We start from the raw sequence: 13981 nt of genomic DNA, 5'->3' as shown, positions 1-13981 counted from the left end.
TTTTGCATAAAGATTGTAAAGGCTCAAATGTGTGTATCCCTGTTTTGAGAAGGTTAATTTTTTGCATTTCCTCTACTATTTTTATAGTATAGATTTTATCGTTTGAAATGAAAAATCATTTTTGTAAAATCAATTGAATGAAGGCTTTGGAAAGTGATTGTTAAAGAAAATTTTATATCCCAAATGTTTTTAAAATTTATTGTTTCCCAAACTTTAAAAATAAATTGAATGAGCATGACATGGTTAATAATGCATATCATTTTTTATGCCATGCATATTTTTATTGTGCCTTAGTTACTAATGCACTTATAAAGTTTATATCTTGTTTTAAGTACTACGAAAATTTTTGGGAACCATGAGAGGTACAAAAAAATCGAGAGAGAGGAGAACGCCACTCCAAGGATTTCGTGCTTAAACGGCTAAGGAGGAGTAAAATCGAAGGGGTAAATCTTCCTCCTTCTTCTTTATTGAATAATTCTTGCCATGATTCATGTGATATTTATGTTAAATCTTTTGTTGAATCATGTATCAAATGTTGATAATGGTATACCATCTTATGCGATGCTAAATAGGAATTTATTTTTTTTACTCATAAGATTTTATTTAGGATGAGGTATAATGCTTTAAATGCTCAAATAGTGTTTTGTGCTTAAATTTTTAAATTTTGAGTATACACTCTTGTTTTACTAAAAACTGTAGGGATGCTAGCCAATATGAAAATGCTTGTGAAACATCCAATCTATTTGCTTAACGTATATATATTATTATGATTCGTTATAATATAAATATATTAGCTATTGCATGCTTGATCTTGTGAATCCACAGAAAATGGACAAAATGTGTATTTAATTCATAATGCTATATACGCTTAAAGTTTAAATATTTTAAAAACAGCATATATATGTCCACTATATTGAATTGGGCTTTAGGGAATTAATCATATATTGTATATCATATAATCCTAAACTCATCGTTGGGCTTAAATGATTAATCATTTTCAAATATTAAATTAAATTTAAGGAATTCATGAGCTCATCCTCTTTGTAGAAAATATTGGCTTAAAACTAAGAATGAAATACCATTTCAAAGCCAAAGTTAATTCATTGAAAATTTAGATTGTTTGGCTAAAGAGTTGAAATATAAAAGATGGAAACCCAATAGTTAGGTTACATAATTAAGGGGGAGCAGCATAGTGTTAAATTCATCCTATAAGCGCTTAATTGCATTGTGCATAATTTTGAAATATTTTATGGCTTCATTTACATTGGAGGTTTTGCAAGAACTAAATGCCACTATCCATTGCTTGGTAAATGTTATACTATTTGACGGATATTTTATATTTATTTTGAACTATACTGATCTGCATGCTTGAGTTGAATGCCATCTTCATGGCTAATACAGATCCTTGTGAATTGCATGCTGATAGTTAACTAGGATCTTGCATGTTGTTTTGAATGATCATTAGTCATACATGCTAGCTAGTTGACTGAAATCATGACTCCATAAGACTTATTTTTTTTTTTTATAAAAAAAATCTAAATTCTTTCACTGGTCTTATATAGTTCCAATGTAGTGACCATGTTCAAATTCAACATTTTATTCTTAAGTGGTCACTCAGACTATTGCATGCTGATTGAACTCTATGAAAATCTTTGTAGTGCATGCAAAATATTTGAATAGGTCAGTACATGTTGAATCCTAAGCGGTATGTACTAAATTGAAAAATATGTACTTTCTTCATAATCCTTGAATTTTCCTAGTATTCTACAAACCTAGGAAAATCTAGTTCATGGACACCGTTTGGTCCAATCTTTGGATTCGAAACTTAGCTCGGGATCCAAATAGTAAAACATCATCCTTATAATTAAATGTCACATGTATTGATGATGGTCCATAGACTAGGGAAATTGCATGACTTAGGGGGAGTTTTCCATTTTGCACACACTTATTGTATATTTTGAGTTGTGTCATCTTTATATTGAACCCCTATTGCATAATTTGTGAAAATAGCCTTGATTGGCTATTGAGTGCTGAATTGAAATGCAATATGTCATGCTTATGTGCTAAATGCCTATATTTGCTACATGCTAAAATCTATTTGAAGGATGAAAATTTGATAAATGAATGAGCTTTTAAATGAACATCATCCTTGAACTAAAATGTATTCATGTATGCATGCAAATATACAGGGGAGCTATGCCCCATCATTAAAAATAAAATAAAGCTTTATTATAGTATTCTTGTGGATTCGTATGCATCATTTTTTTTTTTTTTGAGTCCTAAATTTTTATGAAATCCATGAACATCATATCCTGTTTGTTGGATTTATACTTTGATATGGATTGTTCTTGGATATATGAACACCATTGTAGGACTTAATTTCAATCTTCCGATGCATGTGTATTCTATAGAATGATTTTACTGGCTGGATAGTCTTAATTAATATCCAATAATTTTTTTAAAAGACTCATATTCATTACTTATACTGTGTTAATGAATTTTTCCCATTTGGTATCAGTATAAGCAGTTAACTTCATCTAAGCCCGCTTTTCAAATTAATAGGGGGAGCTCTTGAAATTAAATTTCCATATCTTGTTGTACTCACCCATATTTTAGCTTAGATTAGAAGTTTTGTGTGGCTTGTGTGTTTAAGAATGATGCTTTTCTTGAATATTATAAGTAAAATATATTTCTTAGCCACAATTTTTCAAAATTTTCCATATGATCTGGTATTTAAATTGTCATATCTTTAGGATCTATATGGTTGTTTTTCTAGTTATTTGTCAAAATATTCTGTGCTTAAGCGTTAAACCATAAAAAGTTTCTTTTTTAACAAGCATAATTCCTAATATTTATTGATAATATTGAAAGGGGGAAAATTTTTTTAACATTTTTTTTTGCCAAAACTGAACTCATATAGGATATAGCTTGTTTTTTGCTTGTGTGCTTAATGATACTCATGACATGCACTACGTAGTTTATAAAATTCATTTGTCATGAAATTATTCTTAAAACTTAAGGACTTTGGTTTTTAAATCATCTTCTTATTTAAGAAATAACTTTTAGCCCTTTTGTTGATGATAAAAGGGGGAGAAGGTTAATGAGCAAAATTTTATAACAATACTCTCCTACTTTTGTTTTTCAAATGGAAAATGATATATGTGATTTAATTGAATATCCTTTTAAGTTAGCTTCAATACATATATTGCACATTGAACCTACCTGTACTTAAATGCACAACTTAGAAAATAATGAAGTCTTCATGTTTGAATTGAATTATATTAAATATTTTTGAATTATGCATATTGTGAGGGCAAGCCTTGTTAGGCATACCTAATTTTGCTCTTGTGTTTGTCATCATTAAAAAAGGGGAGATTGTTGACTTTTTGAGTTCGATTCCTATTTTGATTTTGAAAAACAATAGTATCCATTCTATGTGTTAAGTTTATGAACATGTTCATTTTTCTAAGCACAGGTAATAGATAGGAAATGGAAGCCTTGAATGCACATCAACGATCATATTCCAAGGCGTATTCAATGGACAATTAGAGGAGCAGAAGAATTGATGACTTTATTTATTATTTTCTAAGTTGTAATAATTATTTAGGTTTAATGTGTGCATGCATATCCTATGATCTAAATTGAAGCTCAACCAAGACCTTAGATTGACCTTGGGGGCCTAAACTTTTCATGAAAACATTTTTCCAAAACAAGTTTTTTTTTTTATAAAAAAACTCCTTCATGTTTCTTCCGTCACATTGATGAACACTTTTCTCTATCAATAACTCCTTATCTTAAACAGTGTTCAACATGAGAGTTGTGTGGTTTTCTCTTAGATTTCTGTTGATACCAATAATGTTCAATTTTAAGTTGTATAGAAAATGTTATGTTCAAAATAATGAAGGGTGTTTGCAGCAAAAGAATTCCCTTCATGTTTCTTTTGTCTCATTCATAAGAAATGTTCTCTATCGAAAACTCCTTATCCTAAAAAGTATTCAACATAAAAGTTGTGAAAGTTTCTTCTAGATTTTTGTTGATGCTAATAACGTTCAATTTAAAGTTATATATAAAAAGTTATGTCTAAACAATCGAAGGTGTCTACGCAGAAAGTGCCCCAACGGCCGAAAAACGGCTAGTTTTTTAATTAAATTATATTTTAATACTCCAACGGCCATAAAACGGCTAGTAATGGGTTTTCCCTATAAATAAAAGCCAAAGACACTTGAAAAATTAAGGAGATACATCTTGAGAGCATATCTACACATTCTTTGTTTCTCCTTCATTTTACATACCCCATTTGTGCATTAAATTTCATATTTCTCCTACTCTTTCACTTTGAAAATTCTTTTTAGGAGAAAATATTGTGGGTTAATGAAGGAAGCTTGGAGCTTATATCCACTCGTATATTTCTACTTCAAAGGCTTCTTTTTCTTGAGTTAATTTTGAAAAGGTTTGAGCATATATTCAAGTTTTTATATATTGCTTGAAAGCCTCTACTTTTTATTCTTGTTGTTTTTCAAAGATCAAATTTCTCTTACTTTTCTTGAAAATGTTTTTGGAGAAAAATATTTTGGAGGTTTTATTTAGAAAGGCTTGAACTTATATTCAAGTTTATATATATATAACTTGATAGCCTTTTTATTATCATGTTCTTCAAAGATCAAATTTCTCCTATACTTTTTATTTTAAAATATTTTGGACATTTATTTTGAAATTGTCTTGAAGGCTTAAGCATATATTTAAGCTAATGCATATATTGCTAGAAAGCCTTATTGAATTTGTCTTTATAAGTGTCAATCATTTTAAATGAAAACCCTAACTTCTCCCATTTATTTATTTGAAAATATTTTTATTGGAGAAAATCCATGGGTTAGTTCAAGAATGCTTTGAGCATATATATTCATTGATATATATATATATATATATATATATATATATATATATATATATATTGTGCTTGGGAAGCTTCTCAACAATAGCTTGAGCTAATATTCACTTTTATATATTTTGCTCAGAAGCGTTATTTAAATTAAATTTTAAAAGGTCATTTTCATAAAGAAATCATTTTCCATACACTCATTGGTTTACTTGAAAAATATTTTGAGAGGAATACCACTCTACTGAGCTTCATGTTAATATTATATGAGAGTGCATTTTAGTGCTTCATATTGTACATCATCTGCTTAGTATAGAAGCACTCTTATTGTACACAAAATTTATTTATTTATTATATTCCCGGCGTGTGGTTGGAAGAGGATTGCACTGTCCTGTAAAGTGCAGCGAAGTAGCTCATACCCGGTTAGGAGAGCTAAGAGCACCGTCCTATAAGGTGTTGTTGTAGGTTGTGGCTCAGCCCTGAAATTTGAACTGGGGAGACTCTGCCCTGTAAAGAGATGTGTAACCGAGTTCTACTCCTCCCGTTTAAGTGAGCAGGTTAGTGGAATCCTTGGGGGTATGCCCAAGGTGGGGATGTAGGCAGGATTGGTCGAACCTCAATAACAAATCTTGTGTGTGTGTGTGTGTGTCTCCCCCCCCCCATCTAATTTAAATTCTGCACTTTAATTTTCACATGTGTATGAATGTTTATTTATTGTCATTCATATTTTTCATACACGCTTTAATTTTTAAATGAGATTTAATGTGGTGAATTGGTAAAGTTTAAATTAGCAAAATCTTTTTTAAATCCCAATTCACCCCCTTTTGGGATCACACTATAACTCTCAGAAATGTTAAATAGTATTTCATTTGAGGTTGAGTTAATTGAACTCAGGTTATTGAATCAAGGTTCGGGTGAGCTCCGCTATAGTGACCCGAACTAGGAAAATAAGGAAATTTAATAAGAAAGGAAAAAGGGTATTTTCAGCAGGCTTCATTGACGAACTCCATGTTCTTGTCAACGAATGTCCTTCTATGGTTTGTCACCGAATTTCAGAGTTTCATCGACGAAGAGATCCAGAACGTTTGGAAAATATCAGGCTTAGGGTTTGTCCACGAGGCCCTTCTTTCGTTGACGAACGACCTTCAGTGGTTTGTCGATGAAGGTGCCATTTGTCGATGAATTTGACTAGGTCAAGAGGTCTATAATTATAAATTTTGTTTACTTCTTCACTAAGAAACACAATCTCTCTCTATCTCTCTCTTTCTAACCCAGGACCACACACTCTGTCTCTCTCTTCGATTTTTCGTCGCTCGTTGATAGATTCAACAATTAGAAGTTACTACGAGGGTCTAGAGGAGATTCTCTACAAGTTTAGTGGAACAGGTTTTATGGTTGTTGTGAACTATAGGAAGGCTTAGGAAATGGTTAATGGTTGCTGATCTAGAGTTTGTGTTGATTTATTTGGGAAAATTTTGGTTTCAGGATTTTGAACTCCAAACACTGTAAGGCGTGGAGTTTGGGGTTTCTAGTGGATTTTCTTGTAAGCCAGGTAAGGGGATTTGTCTTACATCAGTTACTTTTGAAATTTGAACTAGTTAAACTGTATTTTATCTTTTCAGAAAAATTAGGGTTTTGGGGTATGGCCTCCATTTTTCTTTAAACTTATATATTCTTATTATATTAAAAGTTGGAGATGTTTGGAACCTTGTTTTATGTAAATTGTAGTTTTACAAACCATTTATTATATTATAGCATATTTAATTAAATGAGTGTGACATGAGACGGTAAATGTGAATGAACTGAACAGGTGAAATATCTGTATGAGATATGGGAACTCGAGTTCCAATTGTTTTCAGGGATTGTGGAAAATGAGATGTCAGTTTAAGACCGAGGGTTGTGAATGCCTGGTAATGCCGATGAATGAATGAGTTTGTGAAAAATACTAGAATTTCTTAAATGCTTTATGGAATGAAAACAGGTAACTGTACTTTCATTCTAAATTGTATATATGATGCATGAACCGCCTGAGGCACTGGTTACTATGAGAGCACAGTACGATTGCTAATGGGTGATACAGTGCAACGACGCCTTATTAGTAAGGGTGAGTATATGAAAAGTCGATTGGTCACTGGCTTTGGTGTTTAATCCAGGGTGGGATTGACCAAGGTGGACTTGTAACATTGAAGTGATTAGACTGGTGGGCCACCAAAGCTAGATAGAGTCTACGAACCGGACAACCCGTACCATGGGGGAAGTAAATGGTGTTTATGTGGTGTTCCTAGCCAGGTATGAGTTCGATATGCATATACATGATTTAAAAATAAAATGGGTGGAGTTACAGCTTTGAGTACTGAGCCGAGGGATATTACAGTGTATGGGCCTGTATCCTACCCCAACCTTGAGAACTCTTGCTTATAATGAGCCACACTATCTTTTGCAGGAACTATATACATATCTTCTATATTACTAGGTTGAGAATGTTTTAACTACGTAATTCATTTCAATTAAACTACTATTTTTTGCTATTGGAATAAACTCAAGTAGTCACACACTAATGAAATATGATCCACCTTACTGAGAAGTGTCTCACCCCAATATACAAATCTTGTTTCAGGTCCTGTACGAAACCGGACCTAGCGTTCTAGTGGGTTCTGGAGCGTAGTGTTTTGGGAGTCCTTTTTGTAAGTACTCATGTAAGTATTGGACTATGGTTAGCTTATCTTTTTGGGATTGTAATAGAAACGTTGGAAGTATAAATGTAATAGTATTGACTTAGAACTCTAGTATGGTATTTTGGAGATTGAAACTTTTCCACTGCTTGATTGTACGTTGTTTATGGATAGGGCAACCGTGAACCCTTCGAGGTCAGACCCTTTTGTTTATGGTATTAGAGAGTATTTTTGTTTTCTAGCCCTCCGGGCCCACGTGGCGGGTCAGGGCATTACAGTTGGTATAAAAACTAACCAGGTTGTTTGGTGTAACGCCTCGACCCTTTATACGGCCTCAGAGTGCTACTACACCTGTATAATACACCTGTCTCTGATAAACGTACATCTACAACCCGTTCTGAAAGGGACATACAGGTGTTTCATACTGATCTGTAATCTCATGCACAACGGAAAACATAAACATTCATATGAAATCTAATAGACATACCAGAGTTTCTAACTGTATCCTTACATACATACGATTATACTTAAAACATAATCTGTTCTTACAATTCCCAAAAAGACATTTTGAACTAAGCCTATTACATATACAAAGCACTTACATAAACTACACACAATACTATGCTCCAAGTCCCTCTAGCAACTAAGACCGATGCTCTGTCGGACTTGAAACAAAGGTTGTATGTTGGGGTGAGACACTTCTCAGTAAAGTGGAAGATATTACATCAGTGTGTGACAACATGTGTTTAAACCAGTAGAAAGCAGTTACATACTTAAAGCATTCTCAATCCTGTAATATAGGAGATATATATTGATATAATTCTAGCAATAGATAGTTTAGCATCGTAACGAGCGAGAGTTCCCGATGTTAGGTTAGGGTACAGGTCCATACACTGTACGATCCCTTCGCCTGGTACTCAAACTTGTGACTTTGCCCATTTTACTTTTTAAATCATGTATATACATATTTAGAACACTGTTGAACTTAGAAACAATCATAACTAATACCAACACTACGCCTTGGAGCGGGTTGTGCGATCATAAGCCCTGAACCAACCCTACCTTGCGCAGGCACTATCAGGCATTATACATATTATAGTCCAACTGAATCTAATCCACCTGGTCCATTAATCCACTAGTGGCCACACCTATCCAGCCGACTATCTTGATACCCACACTGAAAAACAGATGTGTGGTTGCACTGTACCCAGATTATTGTAATGGTACCGCGCTTAAGCTTTTTTAGGGTTCATATAACATTTAGCTTTTTTAGGCTCTCATAGTAACAAGTTGCGGTCCCAATATCATACAATTTACAATAAAACAAATTAACTTGTTTCCAATTCATAAATCACCTGTACAGTTCCATTATTTTCACAAACTCATTCATTCATTTTGTGGTATCAACCAGCACACACACTTTCGGTTAACCCTTTTTCACATATAGGGCTCAGTATCTAACTAGCACTTGTTTTCCACATTTTCTAAAAACAATTTGAAACTTCAGTTCCCATAGTTCATGCACGTGTTAATTAGTTCCACATATTCCATTCCATAACATATGCCACACTCATTTGGGTAGAAACAGACCATACATTGTATATAGTTCGAAAAACATCATATAAATAGAAAACAAGGATTCCAAGCATCTCCTATGTTAAGTTTAACACAAATAAAGAAGTTTTGAAAAGTTTGGAGATCGTATGCCAAAACCTGACTTTTTACCAAAATCGTAAAATCATAAAATCGACATTTTTAACCGGTGAAACTTTGCAAATAAGCAATCATATTGCACATTTAAACATAAGCTAACTTTTTAACAATTTAGTTTTCTAAAAATATTGATGTAAACAAATCCTCTTACCTTTCCCCGAACACTGAAACACGAACTATACGGTTCCAAAATAGTAAACTGAGTTCCCAAAACCTAAAAGCCAAAGAACAATACTTCAACACAATCCTATTTACTAAAGATCTACCAAACCAAAAACGAACTTAGATCCTTACCTCGATTTTGGGATAAAACCCGGGAATCCTAAAAACAAAGATCCGATCCGCTCCAATCGTAGAGGTTTTCCCCTTGATCCACATAGTAACTTAGGATCGTTGATTCGGGTAACAGATGACTTGAGATCCTAGTGAGAGAGAGAGTCTCCTTTGAGAGAGAGAGAGAGAGAGAGAGAGAGAGAGAGAGAGAGAGGATTTTGAGTTTCTTAACCATGAAGTAATGGATAAAATATTTATAACTTAGTTGACCTGGCCAAACTCGTCGACGAAGTGGGCCGCTCGTCGATGATCAGAAGAAGGGCTTTCATCGACGATGGAGTTGACCTCATCGACGAGCCTGAGATTCCATAATTTCAGAAATCTCTCGGTATCCTTTCGTCGACGATCCTTGAATCTCGCCGACGAGCCACAAAAGAGACTTCATCGACAAGAGAAGGAGCCTTGTCAATGATCCCTGTTGTTTTAAGCTTTTTAAATTCCTTCCCCTTTCCTTATTTGTTTAATCCATATGTCTCGGGTCGGATCCTTACATTAGGTATTGTAGACTTGGTTTGATGAGGTTAGGAGGTCATACCAGGGTATAGGAAGATAAGAATGGGTAGAATAGGGATGTTGAGTTTTGCTTCATAATCTTGGTGATAGAAATCCATTGGCGGACTTTTGTGTTTTTCTAGATCAGTTGACAGGTTCAAAAAAATCATGGCAATCAATTGACGATTTTGTTTCCGAGTGAAGGGGTGGAACTTGAGTCAGAATTAGAATATTAAGCTGGCAGAGTATGTCCTCATTAGGGACGATAGGTTATTAAAGTAAGTCTTATGGTATTTTAGTTGTAGCAGATATGTAAGGTACTAAGATTCTGAACAATTTGCTCAATTGTCTCTTCATAATGGAGTTCGAGAATAATACTGCCAATGTTGGAGGCAATAGCAGCGAGGGAGCTACCCATGAGGGTGGTAGTGACTCTATAGTGGCATTTCAGGACTTGCCTAGCAGTTTGTGGAGGAGGTTATGCAGAATGCTAGGAGGCAGGATTGTCCCATGGCTAAGTTGGGAGGTTCTATCGATCAATTTACCCGACTGAAGCCTCCTGCCTTCGCAAAAAGTACAGACTCAATCCGAGTAGAGAATTGGATTCGGTAGATAGAGAAGATCTTGGCTATTTTAGGTTGCACAGATAAGCAGAAGCTGCTCTATGTAGTGTTCAAGTTACTTAGAGAAGCTGAGAGATGGTGGGAATTGGTGAAGCTGCTTGAGGCACGGAGATTAGTACCAGTGGCGATGACATGGGACCATTTTAGAGAGGCGTTGTTTGAGCGGTACTTTCCAGCCACGGTCAGGAATGCCAAGATGGAGGAGTTTATGGTCCTAACTCAGAGGCAGTTGACGATGCAGTAATATGCCGCCAGATTCATGGAGCTTTCTCGCTTTGCTCTGTTTATGGTACTGGATGAGGCGAGGAAAGGTTGGAAGTTTGAGAGGGGACTGAAGAAGGATATCTAGAAGTAGACGAGGATACTGCAGATTCAGGACTTTGCTACGCTAGTGGATAAGGCCACCATGGCATAGGAAAGCCTGCAAGAGGATATAGAGGTTCAAATTCCGAAGAAGAGGCTAGCACCTTTTAGTTCGTATTCAGGTGTGAGGCAGGGTTCTTGGAGGAAGTATGGGCACGGCAGAGGCCAACATCAGGATATGGGGGCTAGGGCATCTCAGGGTACTACATCATACCCTGTTTGCCCTAGGTGTGGCAAGTGGCATTCGGGAGAATGCAGGGGTGGACCAGGTGACTACTACTGGTGTGGTTAGCTTGGACATAAGATGTGAGAGTGTCGCATGCCGTCGAATGTTCCACCTCCACAGGAGCAGTATCGGGGTAGTAGTCAGGCACCACGTGGAAACTACCAGTGGTGTAAAACTCAGGCAAGGGTATATTGTTTAACTCCTAGCGATGCTGAGAATGCTAGTGACGTGGTGATAGGTACTATTTCCATTTTGTTAAATAGTGCCACTGTATTATTTGATTCAGGTGCAACACTTTCCTTCATTTCTCAAAAATTCATTGAGATGTGTGGGGTAGATCCACAGTTGTTAGATGTTAAGTTAGAGGTGGCCACACCGACAGGGTAGGGATAATGTGTAATAAAGTAATCCGAGACTGTCTAGTAGAGATTCAGGGGAGAATGATGCCTGCTAGTTTGGTTATATTTGATATGCATGACTTTGATCTTATTCTGGGTATGGATTGGTTAGCATCCAGTTATGCGAGTATTGACTGCCATGGGAAGGAGGTAGTGCTCAGACCTCTCGGGGAGCCAGAGTTTAGATTTGTTGGGTCGTGTGTGCGCTTTGCACCACGGATACTTTTGGCCATGCAGACGAGGAGATTACTTCTAGAAGGATTCCAGGGTTATTTAGCATTCATAAAAGAGCCACCAAGGGAGGAATGTAAACTGGAGGATATTCTCGTAGTAAGTGAGTTTCTAGATATGTTTCCAAAGAACTTGTCGGGACTGCCTCCTAATCATGAGGTGGAGTTCGCTATAGAGTTGACTCCAGGCACGACACTGATTTTGTAAGCTCTGTATCATATGGCTCCAGCAGAATAGAGGGAATTAAAGGACGAGCTATAGGAGCTACTAGATAAGGGTTACATCGAACTGAGTGTTTCACCCTAGGGAGCACTAATGCTATTTGTGAAGAAGAAGGATGGGCCGATGAGGATGTGCATCGACTACAGAGAGATTAACAAGGTGACAATGAAAAACAAATACCCATTACCTAGAATTGATGATCTGTTTTACTAGCTACAAGGCATACAGGTATTATTTAAGATCGATCTGCGATCTGTGTATCATCAGCTAAAGGTGAAATCGAAAAACGTACCAAAGGCTGCATCCGAAGTAGGTATGACCACTATGAATTTCTGGTTATGCCTTTCGGATTGACTAATGCTTCTGAGCATTTATGGACTTGATGAACAGGGTGTTCCATGAGTATCTGGACTACTTCGTGGTCATTTTTATTGACGACATCCTGGTTTATTCGAGGAGTCCTGAGGAGCATGCAGTTCATTTGTGGTGGGTACTTTGAGTGCTCAAGGAGAAGAAGTTGTTTGCAAAATTTAAGAAGTGCGAGTTTTGGTTAGAGAAAATGGCATTCTTGGGGCATGTAGTGTCCAAGGAAAGGGTATCAGTGGACCTAAGTAAGATAAAAGTGGTAGTGACTCGGACGAGACCGAAGAATGTTCAGGAGGTCAAGAGTTTTCTGGATCTTGCAAAATACTACCGTCGGTTCGTAGCAAGGTTCTCCAAACTATCAGGTCCATTAACATGACTTACGAGGAAGAATGTAAAGTTTGAATGGACTGATGAGTATGAGCAGAGTTTTCAAGAGCTGAAGCAGCGGCTAATTACTGCACCAATTCTGATAATTTTGTTAGGGGATGGTGGATTTGTCATTTACAGTGATGCCTCAAAGAAGGGTAACAAGTGTGTTCCAATGCAACAGGGAAAGATAATTGTGTACGCTTCTTATCAACTCAAGGAGTATAAGAAGAACTACCTGACACACGATATGGAATTAGCAGCGGTAGTGTATGTAGTGAAGATCTAGAGGCACTACCTGTATGGTGAAAGGTGCAAAATTTTTACCGATTATAAAAGTCTTAAGTACTTCTTCACCCAGAAGGAGTTGAACATGAGGTAGAGAAGATGGTTGGAGTTGATAAAGGACTACGATTGTACCATTAGTTACCACTCAAGAAAAGCTAATATGGTAGATGATGCTCTGAGTCGGAAGTTAGTGGATGCGTCAGTCTCAGCAGTGGGTGTTCAGCATCAGATTGGTATATAACCTGGAAATGATTGGTGTGGAGTTAGTAGAAGGAAATTTTCAGGTTTTTATTGCTAGCATGGTGGTACAGCCGACCTTACAGGAAAGGATCAGAACAGCTCAGATGAAAGATTCAAAACTGGTAGAGTTTATAGAGGGAGTGCAGAATGGGTTGAAACCGGATTTCAACATCTCATATGAGGGGATGTTGAGATTCCATACCAGGATATGGGTACTGAATGACGCCGAGATCAATCGGGTCATTCTAGAGGAGGCACTTCATTCGCTTTACATAGTACATCCAGGAAGTATGAAGACGTACATGGATCTGCGGGAATCTTTCTGGTGGTCTAATATGAAGAGAGAGATCATCCATTTTGAAGAGTAATGCTTGAAATGCTAGTAGGTGAAGGCCAAGCACCAGAGGCTAGCAAGACCGTTGCAACCACTTCTTATCCCTAAATGGAAATGGGAGCACATTTCCATGGACTTTGTCATGAGCACTTCACAGGCAGAATGCGATTTGGGTTGTGGTTGATAGATTGATGAAGACAGCCCATTTCATCCCAGTTAAAGTCAGTTATTCCATGGA

The sequence above is a fragment of the Malania oleifera genome, chromosome 7 (assembly GCF_029873635.1).
Source record: "Malania oleifera isolate guangnan ecotype guangnan chromosome 7, ASM2987363v1, whole genome shotgun sequence".
Lineage (NCBI taxonomy): Eukaryota > Viridiplantae > Streptophyta > Magnoliopsida > Santalales > Ximeniaceae > Malania > Malania oleifera.
This window is presented reverse-complemented; position numbering follows the sequence as displayed.